General features: G+C 43.5%; 4 non-coding genes across 4 annotated transcripts; all 4 read right to left on the reverse strand.

Annotated features, from left to right (window-relative positions):
* Positions 1-566: 566 nt before the first annotated feature.
* On the reverse strand, positions 567-640 carry TRNAI-AAU (transfer RNA isoleucine (anticodon AAU)). Its single transcript has one exon. It is a non-coding gene; the product is annotated as a tRNA-Ile (tRNA).
* Positions 641-4233: 3593 nt separating this feature from the next.
* Positions 4234-4307, reverse strand: TRNAI-AAU (transfer RNA isoleucine (anticodon AAU)). The gene has a single exon. It is a non-coding gene; the product is annotated as a tRNA-Ile (tRNA).
* A 3592-nt stretch (positions 4308-7899) lies between these two features.
* Positions 7900-7973, reverse strand: TRNAK-UUU (transfer RNA lysine (anticodon UUU)). The gene has a single exon. It is a non-coding gene; the product is annotated as a tRNA-Lys (tRNA).
* A 7256-nt stretch (positions 7974-15229) lies between these two features.
* TRNAI-AAU (transfer RNA isoleucine (anticodon AAU)) lies at positions 15230-15303 on the reverse strand. Its single transcript has one exon. It is a non-coding gene; the product is annotated as a tRNA-Ile (tRNA).
* Between the last annotated feature and the right edge of the window lie 8091 nt (positions 15304-23394).

Below are 23394 nucleotides of genomic sequence, written 5' to 3' on the forward strand. Positions count from 1 at the left end.
TTGTCATGCTCATCTGCGGCGTAAATTTGCATTGAAGTAGTCTAACTCCCCAGGCCTTGTCTTTTGCTCAATTTGCCTTTGTGAGTTTTCTCTCAATCACTGTCGACTTCCTTTGATCTTTCTTTCTTCTTTCACTTCACCTTCGCCTTCAGTGTATCTTTCGGCCCTCTTAAGAGACACACCCCCTTGTAGCCACTTCTATACTTCTGTCACCTAATTATTTTCCTATCCTTTCCCCTGTAACGTTGCTGATCCTAGCTATAGCATCACTATCCAGAATCTGTTCACCTGAGTTATGTTCCTCTTATCCCCACTCATCTAATAATCAGCTCTTGGTCTCCCTCCACCTCTCACAAGACATAGTCTGAGGCAGTGTCTCCATCTTGGAGAGACAATCCCTTGCACTTGTGTTGTTCTACTGGCGCTGCCGGCTTGAGCTTTGGTCAGCAGTGGCAAAAGAAGGACTAATGGATAGTGAACGTATACTGGAGCAACAGGGTGTATGGATTTATGAGAGCTTGATTAAATGAGAAAAAAAGAGTTTAGTTAAGAGAAAAAATGCAACCTGGCCCGTAGGGGGATTGAACCCACGACCTTGGCGTTATTAGCACCACGCTCTAACCAACTGAGCTAACCAGCCATGAGTACTAAAGATATCGTTTTTCCATGTAATGCAGATAGATAGAAGAGATGGTCTCACTATAGCAATTCCTTCATACTTTTCTCCTTCCGCCCCCTGTCTGGATTACAATAACAAGAGCTGTGGAGTGCTGCACGCCACCCTCAGTGCCTCTTCTTTCACTCAATCTCACTGTGTGCTGTGATATCTTTGTAACATCGCTTGTTGCCGGAAAAAAAGGAAAGGAGGGATAGTATTTTTATTCTTTTACAACAAAACCCAAAATGCATCGGCTTGCTTGGTCATTAAGTTTACAAGGCCAGCTGCTTTTGAGATATTATAATTATAGTGGTTATTCGGCGTTGGAGGTAAGAGAGTTTTTTTTAGGTCTGGCCGTTCCTTCTGCTTCAAATTACTTGAGCTCATGTCAACAAAGTAACAACAAAACATAGCCAACGGTTCGTTGCTCAAGCCTTCCCTACTGCGCCTTCCCATGTCTCTCCTGCCGACCACAGTGCAGGAAATCTGAGTTTGCATTTGCGCGAAGAGACGTACAACACAAGAAGGCGCGCTTTCGTGCGCCGGGCACCACCCGGCCTGTGCATTCCTCACTGTCGTGAGATCAGTTTACTCAGCAGAGCATGACGCTGCAATTGGTTAGTAGGGCAGGCCTGACCAGAATAGTATATTTGGGGTCATGTATTTGATTGCATTTTTAAAACAGTAACAGAACTTAACTGCAATGTTTAAATAGGTCTAGACATATTTAAACATTGTCAATTTAATAGAAGAATTGTGGACAATTCAGAGGGGAGGCACCAATGTTTTTTTCCCCATTGGGTGGATGCGGCATTAAAAAGTTTGAAGACCACTGGTCTAAGTGGACACTAATACACCTGGATGCTCCTGAATTCCTCGCAACAGATGCCAGCAAACCTGGCTGGAGAGCTACTGTGTTGGACTGATCCTGTTGATTCAAGTGGTCTTTCCTAGAGAGTCGGAGGTCATGGAAATAGATGGAGTTGATGGTAATCTTCAAGGCTTTGAAGTTTTCCCATCATCATCTGTCTCAAAAAAATGTGCTAGTAAAGACAGAGAATAAGGTAGCTGTCTTTTACTTTAACCAACAGTGAAGCATGCATTCCATATCCCTCAATGCAATAGCAGAACAATTGGGTTATTGGGCAGAGATCAACCTGTTGCACACGTCGGCAGTACACATGAAGGGCACCGACAATGTGATGTCAGACAGCTGGAGGTTTCCAAATTTGCTGTAGTTGACGTTATCCAGGTCGTTGTTTTGAGAGATATGCCGAGAGTTTGTGAAACCCTTTCTGGATCTCTTTTCAAACAAGGACAATGCTCATCTTTGTTGATTCTGATCCAGGCTTCCGGAACAAGGAGCCTAGGTAGTGGACGTATTGGTGATAAAGTGGCTGAGAAGTCTCCTTTATACATTCCCCCACTTTTTATTGATCCAAGATGGTTCTCTTCAAGTCTCAGCAGGGGGGAGGGAACTTTATTCTTGTGGGCCCTTATTGGCCAGAGATGTCATGGTTTCCTCTTCTGAACCCCTGGCTCTTCTACCTCCTTGGGTACTGGTCAAGTGTGTCTCTCTCAGAACGTCGTACCTGACCTTCTTGCTCCAACTCACTCTATCGCTTTGGAGGTTGAGAAGTCTGGACTGCTAGCAAAGGGTCTTTCCTCTTCCTTAGTGGAGTTAATTCAGCACTCCAGCAGCCCTTCTACTTCGAAGTCTTACTCAAAGAACTGGAAGTCTTTTGAGACGTGATGTTCTGCTCATGATCTTTTGGCACCTACCTGTAGTTTGTCTGCTATTTTGCATTTTCTTCTGAATGGGTTTCACTTGAATCTCTTTCCACTCTGAAAGCTCATTGCTTTGCGATCAAGGTTTTTAGGGACTTTTCTGTACCTTCGTCGATGTTACAGTCTTTGGTGTCTAGACTGTTCTGATCTTTTGTCAATTGTAAGACCAGTTGAAAAATCCCTTTCTCCAACTCAGAATCTTCCTTCTCTTTTATAGGCTTTGCAATTTTATCTCTTTGAGGATCTGGATACTGTAGACATAAAGATTGTTTCCTATAAAGTTATTTTCCAATTTCCTATCACCTTGCTGAGAACAATTGGGGAGCTGGGAGCCTTAAAATGCTGTCCTCTCTTCATTTGATACTTTGGAAGATGGGGTAACTTTAAGGCCTAGCCTTACCTTTGCTGCAAAGGTTAAGTCTATTTTTGATAGATCTTAGGAAATAATTCTTCCTTCTTTCATTCCCTCTCCTTCCTCTCCGGAGGAACATTTGCTGAATACATTTGATGTTTAAAGAGCTCTTTTCATTCATGTCACCAGGCCTCTGCAGTTCAGGAAAACCGACTCCTTGTTTTGTGACTTTTGGACAGCCTGGAAAAGACAAGAAGGTGACTTTTATGACTCTGAGTAGGTGGATTAAGTTGTCAATTTTTCTGGCTTTGCAAGGCTTTTTAGAATATCTTCCAGTTCAGGGATGGTCTACGAGAGGAATGGCCAACTCCTGGGTTGAATTGCAGTGAGTAACAATCTAGGAAATTCCTAGGGTGGCTACTTGGTCCTCAGAGCATACATTTGTCAAGCATTATGGCTTAATAATTTTTCTGTTTTGCATTTGAGTACCAATGTTTTGAACTCTGCATTACCATTAGTCCATCTTGTCTTTGTCACAAACATTACATCCTGCCCACCTTCCCATCAGTCCTTTGGCAAGGGCTTGGCACCCAGGTTGTGTGCATGGGGCTAGCATTTAAGGATCCTCCTGTTCTTTCTTCCTGTTGGAAGGTGACATCACCTTACTTTGTAATGACTGTCACAAGGACGCAATGGACTTAGGCTAATGAAGATTACCAATAAGTAACCAACGCATCACCATTCTTTCTGAATGTGCGTGGCTCATTCCGCAGGACTTGTTCTTTGTATGATTCCTGGATTTTCAGAAGCCCTTTGATGGCAGCACCCCCACACTGAAAATTGTTTCAGCACCACTGTACAAGGGTCAGTTGTCATGCTCATCTGCGGCGTAAATTTGCATTGAAGTAGTCTAACTCCCCAGGCCTTGTCTTTTGCTCAATTTGCCTTTGTGAGTTTTCTCTCAATCACTGTCGACTTCCTTTGATCTTTCTTTCTTCTTTTACTTCACCTTCGCCTTCAGTGTATCTTTCGGCCCTCTTGAGAGACACACCCCCTTGTAGCCACTTCTATACTTCTGTCACCTAATTATTTTCCTATCCTTTCCCCTGTAACGTTGCCGATCCTAGCTATAGCATCACTATCCAGAATCTGTTCACATGAGTTATGTTCCTCTTATCCCCACGCATCTAATAATTAGCTCTTGGTCTCCCTCCACCTCTCACGAGACATAGTCTGAGGCAGTGTCTCCATCTTGGAGAGACAATCCCTTGCACTTGTGTTGTTCTACTGGCACTGCCTGCTTGAGCTTTGGTCAGCAGTGGCAAAAGAAGGACTATTGGAAAGTGAACGTATACTGGAGCAACAGAGTGTATGGATTTATAAGATCTTGATTAAATGAGAAAAAAAGAGTTTAGTTGAGAGAAAAAATGCAACCTGGCCCGTACGGGGATCGAGCCCGCGACCTTGGCGTTATTAGCACCACGCTCTAACCAACTGAGCTAACCGGCCATGAGTACTACAGAAATCCTTTTTCCATGAAATGCAGATAGATAGACGAGTTGGTCTTACTATCGCAATTCCTTCATACTTTTCTCCTTCCGCCCCCTGTCTGGATTACAATAACAAGAGCTGTGGAGTGCTGCACGCCAGCCTCAGTGCCTCTTCTTTCACTCAATCTCACTGTGTGCTGTGATATCTTTGTAACATCGCTTGTTGCCGGAAAAAAAGGAAAGGATGGATAGTATTTTTATTCTTTTACAACAAAACCCAAAATGCATCGGCTTGCTTGCTCATTAAGTTTACAAGGCCAGCTGCTTTTGAGATATTATAATTATAGTGGTTATTCGGCGTTGGAGGTAAGAGAGTTTTTTTTAGGTTTGGCCGTTCCTTCTGCTTCAAATTACTTGAGCTCATGTCAACAAAGTAACAACAAAACATAGCCAACGGTTCGTTGCTCAAGCCTTCCCTACTGCGCCTTCCCATGTCTCTCCTGCCGACCACAGTGCAGGAAATCTGAGTTTGCATTTGCGCGAAGAGACGTACAACACAAGAAGGCGCGCTTTCGTGCGCCGGGCACCACCCGGCCTGTGCATTCCTCACTGTCGTGAGATCAGTTTACTCAGCGGAGCATGACGCTGCAATTGGTTAGTAGGGCAGGCCTGACCAGAATAGTATATTTGGGGTAATGTATTTGATTGCATTTTTAAAACAGTAACAGAACTTAACTGCAATGTTTAGATAGGTCTACACATATTTAAACATTGTCAATTTAATAGAAGAATTGTGGACAATTCAGAGGGGAGGCACCAATGTTTTTTTCCCCATTGGGTGGATGCGGCATTAAAGAGTTTGAAGACCACTGGTCTAAGTGGACACTAATACACCTGGATGCTCCTGAATTCCTCGCAACAGATGCCAGCAAACCTGGCTGGAGAGCTACTGTGTTGGACTGATCCTGTCGATTCAAGTGGTCTTTCCTAGAGAGTCGGAGGTCATGGAAATAGATGGAGTTGATGGTAATCTTCAAGGCTTTGAAGTTTTCCCATCATCATCTGTCTCAAAAAAATGTGCTAGTAAAGACAGAGAATAAGGTAGCTGTCTTTTACATTAACCAACAGTGAAGCATGCATTCAAAAACCCTCAATGCAATAGCAGAACAATTGGGTTATTGGGCACAGATCAACCTGTTGCACACGTCAGCAGTACACATCAAGGGCACCGACAATGTGATGGCAGACAGCTGGAGGTTTCCAAATTTGCTGGAGTTGACGTTATCCAGGTCGTTGTTATGAGAGATATGCCGAGAGTTTGTGAAACCCTTTCTGGATCTCTTTTCAAACAAGGACAATGCTCATCTTTGTCGATTCTGATCCAGGCTTCCGGAACAAGGAGCCTAGGTAGTGGACGTATTGGTGATAAAGTGGCTGAGAAGTCTCCTTTATACATTCCCCCACTTTTTATTGATCCAGATGGTTCTTTTCAAGTCTCAGCAGGGGGGAGGGAACTTTATTCTTGTGGGCCCTTATTGGCCAGAGATGTCATGGTTTCCTCTTCTGAACCCCTGGCTCTTCTACCTCCTTGGGTACTGCTCAAGTGTGTCTCTCTCAGAACGTCGTCCCTGACCTTCTTGCTCCAACTCACTCTATCGCTTTGGAGGTTGAGAAGTCTGGACTGCTAGCAAAGGGTCTTTCCTCTTCCTTAGTGGAGTTAATTCAGCACTCCAGCAGGCCTTCTACTTCGATGTCTTACTCAAAGAACTGGAAGTCGTTTGAGACGTGATGTTGTGCTCATGATCTTTTGGCACCTACCTGTAGTTTGTCTGCTATTTTGCATTTTCTTCTGAATGGGTTTCACTTGAATCTCTTTCCACTCTGAAAGCTCATTGCTTTGCGATAAAGGTTTTTAGGGACTTTTCTGTACCTTCGTCGATGTTACAGTCTTTGGTGTCTAGACTGTTCTGATCTTTTGTCAACTGTAAGACCAGTTGAAAAATCCCTTTCTCCAACTCAGAATCTTCCCACTCTTTTATAGGCTTTGCAATTTTATCTCTTTGAGGATCTGGATACTGTAGACATAAAGATTGTTTCCTATAAAGTTATGTTCCTATTTCCTATCACCTTGCTGAGAACAATTGGGGAGCTGGGAGCCTTAAAATGCTGTCCTCTCTTTATTTGATACTTTGGAAGATGGGGTAACTTTAAGGCTTGGCCTTACCTTTGCTGCAAAGGTTAAGTCTATTTTTGATAGATCTTAGGAAATAATTCTTCCTTCTTTCATTCCCTCTCCTTCCTCTCCGGAGGAACATTTGCTGAATACACTTGATGTTTAAAGAGCTCTTTTCATTCATGTCACCAGGCCTCTGCAGTTCAGGAAAACCGACTCCTTGTTTGATGACTTTTGGACAGCCTGGAAAAGACAAGAAGGTGACTTTTATGACTCTGAGTAGGTGGATTAAGTTGTCAATTTTTCTGGCTTTGCAAGGCTTTTTAGAATATCTTCCAGTTCAGGGATGGTCTACGAGAGGAATGGCCAACTCCTGGGTTGAATTCCAGTGAGTAACAATCTAGGAAATTCCTAGGGTGGCTACTTGGTCCTCAGAGCATACATTTGTCAAGCATTATGGCTTAATAATTTTTCTGTTTTGCATTTGAGTACCAATGTTTTGAACTCTGCATTACCCTTAGTCCATCTTGTCTTTGTCACAAACATTACATCCTGCCCACCTTCCCATCAGTCCTTTGGCAAGGGCTTGGCACCCAGGTTGGGTGCATGGGGCTAGCATTTAAGGATCCTCCTGTTCTTTCTTCCTGTTGGAAGGTGACATCACCTTACTTTGTAATGACTGTCACAAGGACGCAATGGACTAAGGCTAATGAAGATTACCAATAAGTAACCAACGCATCACCACTCTTTCTGAATGTGCGTGGCTCATTCCGTAGGACTAGTTCTTTGTATAATTCCTGGATTTTCAGAAGCCCTTTGATGGAGGCACCCCCACACTGAAAATTGTTTCAGCACCACTGTACAAGGGTCAGTTGTCATGCTCATCTGCGGCGTAAATTTGCATTGAAGTAGTCTAACTCCCCAGGCCTTGTCTTTTGCTCAATTTGCCTTTGTGAGTTTTCTCTCAATCACTGTCGACTTCCTTTGATCTTTCTTTCTTCTTTCACTTCACCTTTGCCTTCAGTGTATCTTTCGGCCCTCTTGAGAGACACACCCCCTTGTAGCCACTTCTATACTTCTGTCACCTAATTATTTTCCTATCCTTTCCCCTGTAACTTTGCTGATCCTAGCTATAGCATCACTATCCAGAATCTGTTCACCAGAGTTATGTTCCTCTTATCCCCACGCATCTAATAATCAGCTCTTGGTCTCCCTCCACCTCTCACGAGACATAGTCTGAGGCAGTGTCTCCATCTTGGAGAGACAATCCCTTGCACTTGTGTTGTTCTACTGGCGCTGCCGGCTTGAGCTTTGGTCAGCAGTGGCAAAAGAAGGACTAATGGAAAGTGAACGTATACTGGAGCAACAGAGTGTATGGATTTATAAGAGCTTGATTAAATGAGAAAAAAAGAGTTTAGTTGAGAGAAAAAATGCAACCTGGCCCGTACGGGGATCGAACCCGCAACCTTGGCGTTAAAAGCACCACGCTTTAACCAACTGAGCTAACCGGCCACGAGTACTACAGATATCCTTTTTCCATGAAATGCAGATAGATAGAAGAGTTGGTCTTACTATCGCAATTCCTTCATACTTTTCTCCTTCCGCCCCCTGTCTGGATTACAATAACAAGAGCTGTGGAGTGCTGCACGCCAGCCTCAGTGCCTCTTCTTTCACTCAATCTCACTGTGTGCTGTGATATCTTTGTAACATCGCTTGTTGCCGGAAAAAAAGGAAAGGATGGATAGTATTTTTATTCTTTTACAACAAAACCCAAAATGCATCGGCTTGCTTGCTCATTAAGTTTACAAGGCCAGCTGCTTTTGAGATATTATAATTATAGTGGTTATTCGGCGTTGGAGGTAAGAGAGTTTTTTTTAGGTCTGGCCGTTCCTTCTGCTTCAAATTACTTGAGCTCATGTCAACAAAGTAACAACAAAACATAGCCAACGGTTCGTTGCTCAAGCCTTCCCTACTGCACCTTCCCATGTCTCTCCTGCCGACCACAGTGCAGGAAATCTGAGTTTGCATTTGCGCGAAGAGACGTACAACACAAGAAGGCGCGCTTTTGTGCGCCGGGCACCACCCGGCCTGTGCATTCCTCACTGTCGTGAGATCAGTTTACTCAGCAGAGCATGACGCTGCAATTGGTTAGTAGGGCAGGCCTGACCAGAATAGTATATTTGGGGTCATGTATTTGATTGCATTTTTAAAACAGTAACAGAACTTAACTGCAATGTTTAAATAGGTCTAGACATATTTAAACAGTGTCAATTTAATAGAAGAATTGTGGACAATTCAGAGGGGAGGCACCAATGTTTTTTTTCCCATTGGGTGGATGCGGCATTAAAGAGTTTGAAGACCACTGGTCTAAGTGGACACTAATACACCTGGATGCTCCTGAATTCCTCGCAACAGATGCCAGCAAACTTGGCTGGAGAGCTACTGTGTTGGACTGATCCTGTCGATTCAAGTGGTCTTTCCTAGAGAGTCGGAGGTCATGGAAATAGATGGAGTTGATGGTAATCTTCAAGGCTTTGAAGTTTTCCCATCATCATCTGTCTCAAAAAAATGTGCTAGTAAAGACAGAGAATAAGGTAGCTGTCTTTTACATTAACCAACAGTGAAGCATGCATTCAAAATCCCTCAATGCAATAGCAGAACAATTGGGTTATTGGGCAGAGATCAACCTGTTGCACACGTCGGCAGTACACATCAAGGGCACCAACAATGTGATGGCAGACAGCTGGAGGTTTCCAAATTTGCTGGAGTTGACGTTATCCAGGTCGTTGTTTTGAGAGATATGCCGAGAGTTTGTGAAACCCTTTCTGGATCTCTTTTCAAACAAGGACAATGCTCATCTTTGTTGATTCTGATCCAGGCTTCCGGAACAAGGAGCCTAGGTAGTGTACGTATTGGTGATAAAGTGGCTGAGAAGTCTCCTTTATACATTCCCCCACTTTTTATTGATCCAGATGGTTCTCTTCAAGTCTCAGCAGGGGGGAGGGAACTTTATTCTTGTGGGCCATTATTGGCCAGAGATGTCATGGTTTCCTCTTCTGAACCCCTGGCTCTTCTACCTCCTTGGGTACTGCTCAAGTGTGTCTCTCTCAGAACGTCGTCTCTGACCTTCTTGCTCCAACTCACTCTATCGCTTTGGAGGTTGAGAAGTCTGGACTGCTAGCAAAGGGTCTTTCCTCTTCCTTAGTGCAGTTAATTCAGCACTCCAGCAGGCCTTCTACTTCGAAGTCTTACTCAAAGAACTGGAAGTCTTTTGAGACGTGATGTTCTGCTCATGATCTTTTGGCCCCTACCTGTAGTTTGTCTGCTATTTTGCATTTTCTTCTGAATGGGTTTCACTCGAATCTCTTTCCACTCTGAAAGCTCATTGCTTTGCGATAAAGGTTTTTAGGGACTTTTCTGTACCTTCGTCGATGTTACAGTCTTTGGTGTCTAGACTGTTCTGATCTTTTGTCAATTGTAAGACCAGTTGAAAAATCCTTTTCTCCAACTCAGAATCTTCCTACTCTTTTATAGGCTTTGCAATTTTATCTCTTTGAGGATCTGGATACTGTAGACATAAAGATTGTTTCCTATAAAGTTATTTTCCTATTTCCTATCACCTTGCTGAGAACAATTGGGGAGCTGGGAGCCTTAAAATGCTGTCCTCTCTTCATTTGATACTTTGGAAGATGGGGTAACTTTGAGGCCTAGCCTTACCTTTGCTGCAAAGGTTAAGTCTATTTTTGATAGATCTTAGGAAATAATTCTTCCTTCTTTCATTCCCTCTCCTTCCTCTCCGGAGGAACATTTTCTGAATACACTTGATGTTTAAAGAGCTCTTTTCATTTATGTCACCAGGCCTCTGCAGTTCAGGAAAACCGACTCCTTGTTTGTGACTTTTGGACAGCCTGGAAAAGACAAGAAGGTGACTTTTATGACTCTGAGTAGGTGGATTAAGTTGTCAATTTTTCTGGCTTTGCAAGGCTTTTTAGAATATCTTCCAGTTCAGGGATGGTCTACGAGAGGAATGGCCACCTCCTGGGTTGAATTCCAGTGAGTAACAATCTAGGAAATTCCTAGGGTGGCTACTTGGTCCTCAGATCATACATTTGTCAAGCATTAGGGCTTAATAATTTTTCTGTTTTGCATTTGAGTACCAATGTTTTGAACTCTGCATTACCCTTAGTCCATCTTGACTTTGTCACAAACGTTACATCCTCCCCACCTTCCCATCAGTCCTTTGGCAAGGGCTTGGCACCCAGGTTGGGTGCATGGGGCTAGCATTTAAGGATCCTCCTGTTCTTTCTTCCTGTTGGAAGGTGACATCACCCTACTTTGTAATGACTGTCACAAGGACGCAATGGACTAAGGCTAATGAAGATTACCAATAAGTAACCAACGCATCACCATTCTTTCTGAATGTGCGTGGCTCATTCCGCAGGACTTGTTCTTTGTATGATTCCTGGATTTTCAGAAGCCCTTTGATGGCAGCACCCCCACACTGAAAATTGTTTCAGCACCACTGTACAAGGGTCAGTTGTCATGCTCATCTGCGGCGTAAATTTGCATTGAAGTAGTCTAACTCCCCAGGCCTTGTCTTTTGCTCAATTTGCCTTTGTGAGTTTTCTCTCAATCACTGTCGACTTCCTTTGATCTTTCTTTCTTCTTTTACTTCACCTTCGCCTTCAGTGTATCTTTCGGCCCTCTTAAGAGACACACCCCCTTGTAGCCACTTCTATACTTCTGTCACCTAATTATTTTCCTATCCTTTCCCCTGTAACGTTGCTGTTCCTAGCTATAGCATCACTATCCAGAATCTGTTCACCTGAGTTATGTTCCTCTTATCCCCACGCATCTAATAATCAGCTCTTGGCCTCCCTCCACCTCTCACGAGACATAGTCTGAGGCAGTGTCTCCATCTTGGAGAGACAATCCCTTGCACTTGTGTTGTTCTACTGGCGCTGCCGGCTTGAGCTTTGGTCAGCAGTGGCAAAAGAAGGACTAATGGAAAGTGAACGTATACTGGAGCAACAGAGTGTATGGATTTATAAGAGCTTGATTAAATGAGAAAAAAAGAGTTTAGTTGAGGGAAAAAATGCAACCTGGCCTGTACGGGGATCGAACCCACTACCTTGGCGTTATTAGCACCACGCTCTAACCAACTGAGCTAACTGGACATGAGTACTACAGATATCCTTTTTCCATGAAATGCAGATAGATAGAAGAGTTGGTCTTAGTATCGCAATTCCTTCATACTTTTCTCCTTCCGCCCCCTGTCTGGATTACAATAACAAGAGCTGTGGAGTGCTGCACGCCAGCCTCAGTGCCTCTTCTTTCACTCAATCAAACTGTGTGCTGTGATATCTTTGTAACATCGCTTGTTGCCGGAAAAAAAGGAAAGGATGGATAGTATTTTTATTCTTTTACAACAAAACCCAAAACGCATCGGCTTGCTTGGTCATTAAGTTTACAAGGCCAGCTGCTTTTGAGATATTATAATTATAGTGGTTATTCGGCGTTGGAGGTAAGAGATTTTTTTTTAGGTCTGGCCGTTCCTTCTGCTTCAAATTACTTGAGCTCATGTCAACAAAGTAACAACAAAACATAGCCAACGGTTCGCTGCTCAAGCCTTCCCTACTGCACCTTCCCATGTCTCTCCTGCCGGCCACAGTGCAGGAAATCTGAGTTTGCATTTGCGCGAAGAGACGTACAACACAAGAAGGCGCGCTTTCGTGCGCCGGGCACCACCCGGCCTGTGCATTCCTCACTGTCGTGAGATCAGTTTACTCAGCAGAGCATGACGCTGCAATTGGTTAGTAGGGCAGGCCTGACCAGAATAGTATATTTGGGGTCATGTATTTGATTGCATTTTTAAAACAGTAACAGAACTTAACTGCAATGTTTAAATAGGTCTAGACATATTTAAACAGTGTCAATTTAATAGAAGAATTGTGGACAATTCAGAGGGGAGGCACCAATGTTTTTTTTCCCATTGGGTGGATGCGGCATTAAAGAGTTTGAAGACCACTGGTCTAAGTGGACACTAATACACCTGGATGCTCCTGAATTCCTCGCAACAGATGCCAGCAAACCTGGCTGGAGAGCTACTGTGTTGGACTGATCCTGTCGATTCAAGTGGTCTTTCCTAGAGAGTCGGAGGTCATGGAAATAGATGGAGTTGATGGTAATCCTCAGGGCTTTGAAGTTTTCCCATCATCATCTGTCTCAAAAAAATGTGCTAGTAAAGACAGAGAATAAGGTAGCTGTCTTTTACATTAACCAACAGTGAAGCATGCATTCAAAATCCCTCAATGCAATAGCAGAACAATTGGGTTATTGGGCAGAGATCAACCTGTTGCACACGTCGGCAGTACACATCAAGGGCACCGACAATGTGATGGCAGACAGCTGGAGGTTTCCAAATTTGCTGGAGTTGACGTTATCCAGGTCGTTGTTTTGAGAGATATGCCGAGAGTTTGTGAAACCCTTTCTGGATCTCTTTTCAAACAAGGACAATGCTCATCTTTGTCGATTCTGATCCAGGCTTCCGGAACAAGGAGCCTAGGTAGTGGACGTATTGGTGATAAAGTGGCTCAGAAGTCTCCTTTATACATTCCCCCACTTTTTATTGATCCAGATGGTTCTCTTCAAGTCTCAGCAGGGGCGAGTGAACTTTATTCTTGTGGGCCCTTATTGGCCAGAGATGTCATGGTTTCCTCTTCTGAACCCTGGCTCTTCTACCTCATTGGGTACTGCTCAAGTGTGTCTCTCTCAGAACGTCGTCCCTGACCTTCTTGCTCCAACTCACTCTATCGCTTTGGAGGTTGAGAAGTCTGGACTGCTAGCAAAGGGTCTTTCCTCTTCCTTAGTGGAGTTAATTCAGCACTCCAGCAGGCCTTCTACTTCGAAGTCTTACTCAAAGAACTGGAAGTCTTTTGAGACGTGATGTTCTGCTCATGATCTTTTGGCACCTACCTGTAGTTTGTCTGCTATTTTGCATTTTCTTCTGAATGGGTTTCACTTGAATCTCGTTCCACTCTGAAAGCTCATTGCTTTGCGATAAAGGTTTTTAGGGACTTTTCTGTACCTTCGAAGATGTTACAATCTTTGGTGTCTAGACAGTTCTGATCTTTTGTCAATTGTAAGACCAGTTGAAAAATCCCTTTTCTCCAACTCAGAATCTTCCTACTCTTTTATAGGCTTTGCAATTTTATCTCTTTGAGGATCTGGATACTGTAGACATAAAGATTGTTTCCTATAAAGTTATTTTCCTATTTCCTATCACCTTGCTGAGAACAATTGGGGAGCTGGGAGCCTTAAAATGCTGTCCTCTCTTCATTTGATACTTTGGAAGATGGGGTAACTTTAAGGCCTAGCCTTACCTTTGCTGCAAAGGTTAAGTCTATTTTTGATAGATCTTAGGAAATAATTCTTCCTTCTTTCATTCCCTCTCCTTCCTCTCCGGAGGAACATTTGCTTAGTACACTTGATGTTTAAAGAGCTCTTTTCATTTATGTCACCAGGCCTCTGCAGTTCAGGAAAACCGACTCCTTGTTTGTGACTTTTGGACAGCCTGGAAAAGACAAGAAGGTGACTTTTATGACTCTGAGTAGGTGGATTAAGTTGTCAATTTTTCTGGCTTTGCAAGGCTTTTTAGAATATCTTCCAGTTCAGGGATGGTCTACGAGAGGAATGGCCACCTCCTGGGTTGAATTCCAGTGAGTAACAATCTAGGAAATTCCTAGGGTGGCTACTTGGTCCTCAGAGCATACATTTGTCAAGCATTATGGCTTAATAATTTTTCTGTTTTGCATTTGAGTACCAATGTTTTGAACTCTGCATTACCCTTAGTCCATCTTGTCTTTGTCACAAACATTACATCCTGCCCACCTTCACATCAGTCCTTTGGCAAGGGCTTGGCACCCAGGTTGGGTGCATGGGGCTAGCATTTAAGGATCTTCCTGTTCTTTCTTCCTGTTGGAAGGTGACATCACCTTACTTTGTAATGACTGTCACAAGGACGCAATGGACTAAGGCTAATGAAGATTACCAATAAGTAACCAACGCATCACCACTCTTTCTGAATGTGCGTGGCTCATTCCGCAGGACTTGTTCTTTGTATAATTCCTGGATTTTCAGAAGCCCTTTGATGGCAGCACCCCCACACTGAAAATTGTTTCAGCACCACTGTACAAGGGTCAGTTGTCATGCTCATCTGCGGCGTAAATTTGCATTGAAGTAGTCTAACTCCCCAGGCCTTGTCTTTTGCTCAATTTGCCTTTGTGAGTTTTCTCTCAATCACTGTCTACTTCCTTTGATCTTTCTTTCTTCTTTCACTTCACCTTCGCCTTCAGTGTATCTTTCGGCCCTCTTAAGAGACACACCCCCTTGTAGCCACTTCTATACTTCTGTCACCTAATTATTTTCCTATCCTTTGCCCTGTAACGTTGCTGATCCTAGCTATAGCATCACTATCCAGAATCTGTTCACCTGAGTTATGTTCCTCTTATCCCCACGCATCTAATAATCAGCTCTTGGTCTCCCTCCACCTCTCACGAGACATAGTCTGAGGCAGTGTTTCCATCTTGGAGAGACAATCCCTTGCACTTGTGTTGTTCTAGTGGCACTGCCGGCTTGAGCTTTGGTCAGCAGTGGCAAAAGAAGGACTAATGGAAAGTGAACGTATACTGGAGCAACAGAGTGTATGGATTTATAAGAGCTTGATTAAATGATAAAAAAAGAGTTTAGTTGAGAGAAAAAATGCAACCTGGCCCATAAGGGGATCGAACCCACGACCTTGGCGTTATTAGCACCACGCTCTAACCAACTGAGCTAACCGGCCATGAGTACTAAATATATCCTTTTTCCATGTAATGCAGATAGATAGAAGAGTTGGTCTCACGATCGCAATTCCTTCATACTTTTCTCCTTCCGCCCCCTGTCTGGATTACAATAACAAGAGCTGTGGAGTGCTGCACGCCAGCCTCAGTGCCTCTTCTTTCACTCAATCTCACTGTGTGCTGTGATATCTTTGTGACATCGCTTGTTGCCGGAAAAAAAGGAAAGGATGGATAGTATTTTTATTCTTTTACAACAAAACCCAAAATGCATCGGCTTGCTTGCTCATTAAGTTTACAAGGCCAGCTGCTTTTGAGATATTATAATTATAGTGGTTATTCGGCGTTGGAGGTAAGAGTGTTTTTTTTAGGTCTGGCCGTTCCTTCTGCTTCAAATTACTTGAGCTCATGTCAACAAAGTAACAACAAAACATAGCCAACGGTTCGTTGCTCAAGCCTTCGCTACTGCGCCTTCCCATGTCTCTCCTGCCGACCACAGTTCAGGAAATCTGAGTTTGCATTTGCGCGAAGAGACGTACAACACAAGAAGGCGCGCTTTTGTGCGCCGGGCACCACCCGGCCTGTGCATTGCTCACTGTCGTGAGATCAGTTTACTCAGCAGAGCATAACGCTGCAATTGGTTAGTAGGGCAGGCCTGACCAGAATAGTATATTTGGGGTCATGTATTTGATTGCATTTTTAAAACAGTAACAGAACTTAACTGCAATGTTTAAATAGGTCTAGACATATTTAAACAGTGTCAATTTAATAGAATAATTGTGGACAATTCAGAGGGGAGGCACCAATGTTTTTTTTCCCATTGGGTGGATGCGGCATTAAAGAGTTTGAAGACCACTGGTCTAAGTGGACACTAATACACCTGGATGCTCCTGAATTCCTCGCAACAGATGCCAGCAAACCTTGCTGGAGAGCTACTGTGTTGGACTGATCCTGTCGATTCAAGTGGTCTTTCCTAGAGAGTCGGAGGTCATGGAAATAGATGGAGTTGATGGTAATCTTCAGGGCTTTGAAGTTTTCCCATCATCATCTGTCACAAAAAAATGTGCTAGTAAAGACAGAGAATAAGGTAGCTGTCTTTTACATTAACCAACAGTGAAGCATGCATTCAAAATCCCTCAATGCAATAGCTGAACAATTGGGTTATTGGGCAGAGATCAACCTGTTGCACACGTCGGCAGTACACATCAAGGGCACCGACAATGTGATGGCAGACAGCTGGAGGTTTCCAAATTTGCTGGAGTTGACGTTATCCAGGTCGTTGTTTTGAGAGATATGCCGAGAGTTTGTGAAACCCTTTCTGGATCTCTTTTCAAACAAGGACAATGCTCATCTTTGTCGATTCTGATCCAGGCTTCCGGAACAAGGAGCCTACGTAGTGGACGTATTGGTGATAAAGTGGCTGAGAAGTCTCCTTTATACATTCCCCCACTTTTTATTGATCCAGATGGTTCTCTTCAAGTCTCAGCAGGGGGGAGGGAACTTTATTCTTGTGGGCCCTTATTGGCCAGAGATGTCATGGTTTCCTCTTCTGAACCCCTGGCTCTTCTACCTCCTTGGGTACTGCTCAAGTGTGTCTCTCTCAGAACGTCGTCCCTGACCTTCTTGCTCCAACTCACTCTATCGCTTTGGAGGTTGAGAAGTCTGGACTGCTAGCAAAGGGTCTTTCCTCTTCCTTAGTGGAGTTAATTCAGCACTCCAGCAGGCCTTCTACTTCGAAGTCTTACTCAAAGAACTGGAAGTCTTTTGAGACGTGATGTTCTGCTCATGATCTTTTGGCACCTACCTGTAGTTTGTCTGCTATTTTGCATTTTCTTCTGAATGGGTTTCACTTGAATCTCTTTCCAATCTGAAAGCTCATTGCTTTGCGATAAAGGTTTTTAGGGACTTTTCTGTACCTTCGTCGATGTTACAGTCTTTGGTGTCTAGAATGTTCAGATCTTTTGTCAATTGTAAGACCAGTTGAAAAATCCTTTTCTCCAACTCAGAATCTTCCTACTCTTTTATAGGCTTTGCAATTTTATCTCTTTGAGGATCTGGATACTGTAGACATAAAGATTGTTTCCTATAAAGTTATTTTCCTATTTCCTATCACCTTGCTGAGAACAATTGGTGAGATGGGAGCCTTAAAATGCTGTCCTCTCTTCATTTGATACTTTGGAAGATGGGGTAACTTTAAGGCCTAGCCTTACCTTTGCTGCAAAGGTTAAGTCTATTTTTGATAGATCTTAGGAAATAATTCTTCCTTCTTTCATTCCCTCTCCTTCCTCTCCGGAGGAACATTTTCTGAATACACTTGATGTTTAAAGAGCTCTTTTCATTTATGTCACTAGGCCTCTGCAGTTCAGGAAAACCGACTCCTTGTTAGTGACTTTTGGACAGCCTGGAAAAGACAAGAAGGTGACTTTTATGACTCTGAGTAGGTGGATTAAGTTGTCAATTTTTCTGGCTTTGCAAGGCTTTTTAGAATATCTTCCAGTTCAGGGATGGTCTACGAGAGGAATGGCCACCTCCTGGGTGGAATTCCAGTGAGTAACAATCTAGGAAATTCCTAGGGTGGCTACTTGGTCCTCAGATCATACATTTGTCAAGCATTAGGGCTTAATAATTTTTCTGTTTTGCATTTGAGTACCAATGTTTTGAACTCTGCATTACCCTTAGTCCATCTTGTCTTTGTCACAAACATTACATCCTGCCCACCTTCCCATCAGTCCTTTGGCAAGGGCTTTGGCACCCAGGTTGGGTGCATGGGGCTAGCATTTAAGGAGCCTCCTGTTCTTTCTTCCTGTTGGAAGGTGACATCACCTTACTTTGTAATGACTGTCACAAGGACGCAATGGACTAAGGCTAATGAAGATTACCAATAAGTAACCAACGCATCACCATTCTTTCTGAATGTGCGTGGCTCATTCCGCAGGACTTGTTCTTTGTATGATTCCTGGATTTTCAGAAGCCCTTTGATGGCAGCACCCCCACACTGAAAATTGTTTCAGCACCACTGTACAAGGGTCAGTTGTCATGCTCATCTGCGACGTAAATTTGCATTGAAGTAGTCTAACTCCCCAGGCCTTGTCTTTTGCTCAATTTGCCTTTGTGAGTTTTCTCTCAATCACTGTCGACTTCCTTTGATCTTTCTTTCTTCTTTTACTTCACCTTCGCCTTCAGTGTATCTTTCGGCCCTCTTAAGAGACACACCCCCTTGTAGCCACTTCTATACTTCTGTCACCTAATTATTTTCCTATCCTTTCCCCTGTAACTTTGCCGATCCTAGCTATAGCATCACTATCCAGAATCTGTTCACCTGAGTTATGTTCCTCTTATCCCCACGCATCTAATAATCAGCTCTTGGTCTCCCTCCACCTCTCACGAGACATAGTCTGAGGCAGTGTCTCCATCTTGGAGAGACAATCCCTTGCACTTGTGTTGTTCTACTGGCGCTGCCTGCTTGAGCTTTGGTCAGCAGTGGCAAAAGAAGGACTAATGGAAAGTGAACGTATACTGGAGCAACAGAGTGTATGGATTTATAAGAGCTTGATTAAATGAGAAAAAAAGAGTTTAGTTGAGAGAAAAAATGCAACCTGGCCCGTACGGGGATCGAACCCACGACCTTGGCGTTATTAGCACCACGCTCTAACCAAGTGAGCTAACCGACCATGAGTACTACAGATATCCTTTTTCCATGAAATGCAGATAGATAGAAGAGTTGGTCTTACTATCGCAATTCCTTCATACTTTTCTCCTTCCGCCCCCTGTCTGGATTACAATAACAAGAGCTGTGGAGTGCTGCACGCCAGCCTCAGTGCCTCTTCTTTCACTCAATCTCACTGTGTGCTGTGATATCTTTGTAACATGGCTTGTTGTCGGAAAAAAAGGAAAGGAGGGATAGTATTTTTATTCTTTTACAACAAAACCCAAAATGCATCCTCTTGCTTGCTCATTAAGTTTACAAGGCCAGATGCTTTTGAGATATTATAATTATAGTGGTTATTCGGCGTTGGAGGTAAGAGAGTTTTTTTTAGGTCTGGCCGTTCCTTCTGCTTCAAATTACTTGAGCTCATGTCAACAAAGTAACAACAAAACATAGCCAACGGTTCGTTGCTCAAGCCTTCCCTACTGCGCCTTCCCATGTCTCTCCTGCCGACCACAGTGCAGGAAATCTGAGTTTGCATTTGCGCGAAGAGACGTACAACACAAGAAGGCGCGCTTTCGTGCACCGGGCACCACCCGGCCTGTGCATTCCTCACTGTCGTGAGATCAGTTTACTCAGCAGAGCATGACGCTGCAATTGGTTAGTAGGGCAGGCCTGTCCAGAATAGTATATTTGGGGTCATGTATTTGATTGCATTTTTAAAACAGTAACAGAACTTAACTGCAATGTTTAAATAGGTCTAGACATATTTAAACAGTGTCAATTTAATAGAAGAATTGTGGACAATTCAGAGGGGAGGCCCCAATGTTTTTATTTCCCATTGGGTGGATGCGGCATTAAAGAGTTTGAAGACCACTGGTCTAAGTGGACACTAATACAAATGGATGCTCCTGAAATCCTCGCAACAGATGCCAGCAAACCTGGCTGGAGAGCTACTGTGTTGCACTGATCCTGTCGATTCAAGTGGTCTTTCCTAGAGAGTCGGAGGTCATGGAAATAGATGGAGTTGATGGTAATCTTCAGGGCTTTGAAGTTTTCCCATCATCATCTGTCTCAAAAAAATGTGCTAGTAAAGACAGAGAATAAGGTAGCTGTCTTTTACATTAACCAACAGTGAAGCATGCATTCAAAATCCCTCAATGCAATAGCAGAACAATTGGGTTATTGGGCAGAGATCAACCTGTTGCACACGTCGGCAGTACACATCAAGGGCACCGACAATGTGATGGCAGACAGCTGGAGGTTTCCAAATTTGCAGGAGTTGACGTTATCCAGGTCGTTGTTTTGAGAGATATGCCGAGAGTTTGTGAAACTCTTTCTGGATCTCTTTTCAAACAAGGACAATGCTCATCTTTGTCGATTCTGATCCAGGCTTCCGGAACAAGGAGCCTAGGTAGTGGACGTATTGGTGATAAAGTGGCTGAGAAGTCTCCTTTATACATTCCCCCACTTTTTATTGATCCAGATGGTTCTCTTCAAGTCTCAGCAGGGGCGAGGGAACTTTATTCTTGTGGGCCCTTATTGGCCAGAGATGTCATGGTTTCCTCTTCTGAACCCTGGCTCTTCTACCTCATTGGGTACTGCTCAAGTGTGTCTCTCTCAGAACGTCGTCCCTGACCTTCTTGCTCCAACTCACTCTATCGCTTTGGAGGTTGAGAAGTCTGGACTGCTAGCAAAGGGTCTTTCCTCTTCCTTAGTGGAGTTAATTCAGCACTCCAGCAGGCCTTTTACTGCGAAGTCTTACTCAAAGAACTGGAAGTCTTTTGAGACGTGATGTTCTGCTCATGATCTTTTGGCACCTACCTGTAGTTTGTCTGCTATTTTGCATTTTTTTCTGAATGGGTTTCACTTGAATCTCTTTCCACTCTGAAAGCTCATTGCTTTGCGATAAAGGTTTTTAGGGACTTTTCTGTACCTTCGAAGATGTTACAATCTTTGGTGTCTACACTGTTCTGATCTTTTGTCAATTGTAAGACCAGTTGAAAAATCCCTTTTCTCCAACTCAGAATCTTCCTACTCTTTTATAGGCTTTGCAATTTTATCTCTTTGAGGATCTGGATACTGTAGACATAAAGATTATTTCCTATAAAGTTATTTTCCTATTTCCTATCACCTTGCTGAGAACAATTGGGGAGCTGGGAGCCTTAAAATGCTGTCCTCTCTTCATTTGATACTTTGGAAGATGGGGTAACTTTAAGGCCTAGCCTTACCTTTGCTGCAAAGGTTAAGTCTATTTTGATAGATCTTAGGAAATAATTCTTCCTTCTTTCATTCCCTCTCCTTCCTCTCCGGAGGAACATTTTCTGAATACACTTGATGTTTAAAGAGCTCTTTTCATTTATGTCACCAGGCCTCTGCAGTTCAGGAAAACCGACTCCTTGTTTGTGACTTTTGGACAGCCTGGAAAAGACAAGAAGGTGACTTTTATGACTCTGAGTAGGTGGATTAAGTTGTCAATTTTTCTGGCTTTGCAAGGCTTTTAAGAATATCTTCCAGTTCAGGGATGGTCTACGAGAGGAATGGCCACCTCCTGGGTTGAATTCCAGTGAGTAACAATCTAGGAAATTCCTAGGGTGGCTACTTTGTCCTCAGAGCATACATTTGTCAAGCATTATGGCTTAATCATTTTTCTGTTTTGCATTTGAGTACCAATGTTTTGAACTCTGCATTACCCTTAGTCCATCTTGTCTTTGTCACAAACATTACATCCTGCCCACCTTCCCATCAGTCCTTTGGCAAGGGCTTGGCACCCAGGTTGGGTGCATGGGGCTAGCATTTAAGGATCCTCCTGTTATTTCTTCCTGTTGGAAGGTGACATCACCTTACTTTGTAATGACTGTCACAAGGACGCAATGGACTAAGGCTAATGAAGATTACCAATAAGTAACCAACGCATCACCACTCTTTCTGAATGTGCGTGGCTCATTCCGCAGGACTAGTTCTTTGTATAATTCCTGGATTTTCAGAAGCCCTTTGATGGCAGCACCCCACACTGAAAATTGTTTCAGCACCACTGTACAAGGGTCAGTTGTCATGCTCATCTGCGGCTTAAATTTGCATTGAAGTAGTCTAACTCCCCAGGCCTTGTCTTTTGCTCAATTTGCCTTTGTGAGTTTTCTCTCAATCACTGTCGACTTCCTTAGATCTTTCTTTCTTCTTTCACTTCACCTTCGCCTTCAGTGTATCTTTCGGCCCTCTTAAGAGACACACCCCCTTGTAGCCACTTCTATACTTCTGTCACCTAATTATTTTCCTATCCTTTCCCCTGTAACGTTGCTGATCCTAGCTATAGCATCACTATCCAGAATCTGTTCACCTGAGTTATGTTCCTCTTATCCCCACGCATCTAATAATCAGCTCTTGGTCTCCCTCCACCTCTCACGAGACATAGTCTGAGGCAGTGTCTCCATCTTGGAGAGACAATCCCTTGCACTTGTGTTGTTCTACTGGCGCTGCCGGCTTGAGCTTTGGTCAGCAGTGGCAAAAGAAGGACTAATGGAAAGTGAACGTATACTGGAGCAACAGAGTGTATGGATTTATAAGAGCTTGATTAAATGAGAAAAAAAGAGTTTAGTTGAGAGAAAAAATGCAACCTGGTCTGTACGAGATCGAACCCGTGACCTTGGCATTATTAGCACCACACTCTAACCAACTGAGCTAACCGGCCATGAGTACTACAGATATCCTTTTTCCATGAAATGCAGATAGATAGAAGAGTTGGTCTTACTATCGCAATTCCTTCATACTTTTCTCCTTCCGCCCCCTGTCTGGATTACAATAAAAAGAGCTGTGGAGTGCTGCACGCCAGCCTCAGTGCCTCTTCTTTCACTCAATCTCACTGTGTGCTGTGATATCTTTGTAACATCGCTTGTTGCCGGAAAAAAAGGAAAGGATGGATAGTATTTTTATTCTTTTACAACAAAACCCAAAATGCATCGGCTTGCTTGCTCATTAAGTTTACAAGGCCTGCTGCTTTTGAGATATTATAATTATAGTAGTTATTCGGCGTTGGAGGTAAGAGAGTTTTTTTTAGGTCTGGCCGTTGCTTCTGCTTCAAATTACTTGAGCTCTTGTCAACAAAGTAACAACAAAACATAGCCAACGGTTCGTTGCTCAAGCCTTTCCTACTGCGCCTTCCCATGTCTCTCCTGCTGACCACAGTGCAGGAAATCTGAGTTTGCATTTGCGCGAAGAGACGTACAACACAAGAAGGCGCGCTTTCGTGCGCCGGGCACCACCCGGCCTGTGCATTCCTCACTGTCGTGAGATCAGTTTACTCAGCAGAGCATGACGCTGCAATTGGTTAGTAGGGCAGGCCTGACCAGAATAGTATATTTGGGGTCATGTATTTGATTGCATTTTTAAAACAGCAACAGAACTTAACTGCAATGTTTAAATAGGTCTAGACATATTTAAACAGTGTCAATTT

Source organism: Pleurodeles waltl, chromosome 12 (assembly GCF_031143425.1).
Source record: "Pleurodeles waltl isolate 20211129_DDA chromosome 12, aPleWal1.hap1.20221129, whole genome shotgun sequence".
NCBI lineage: Eukaryota > Metazoa > Chordata > Amphibia > Caudata > Salamandridae > Pleurodeles > Pleurodeles waltl.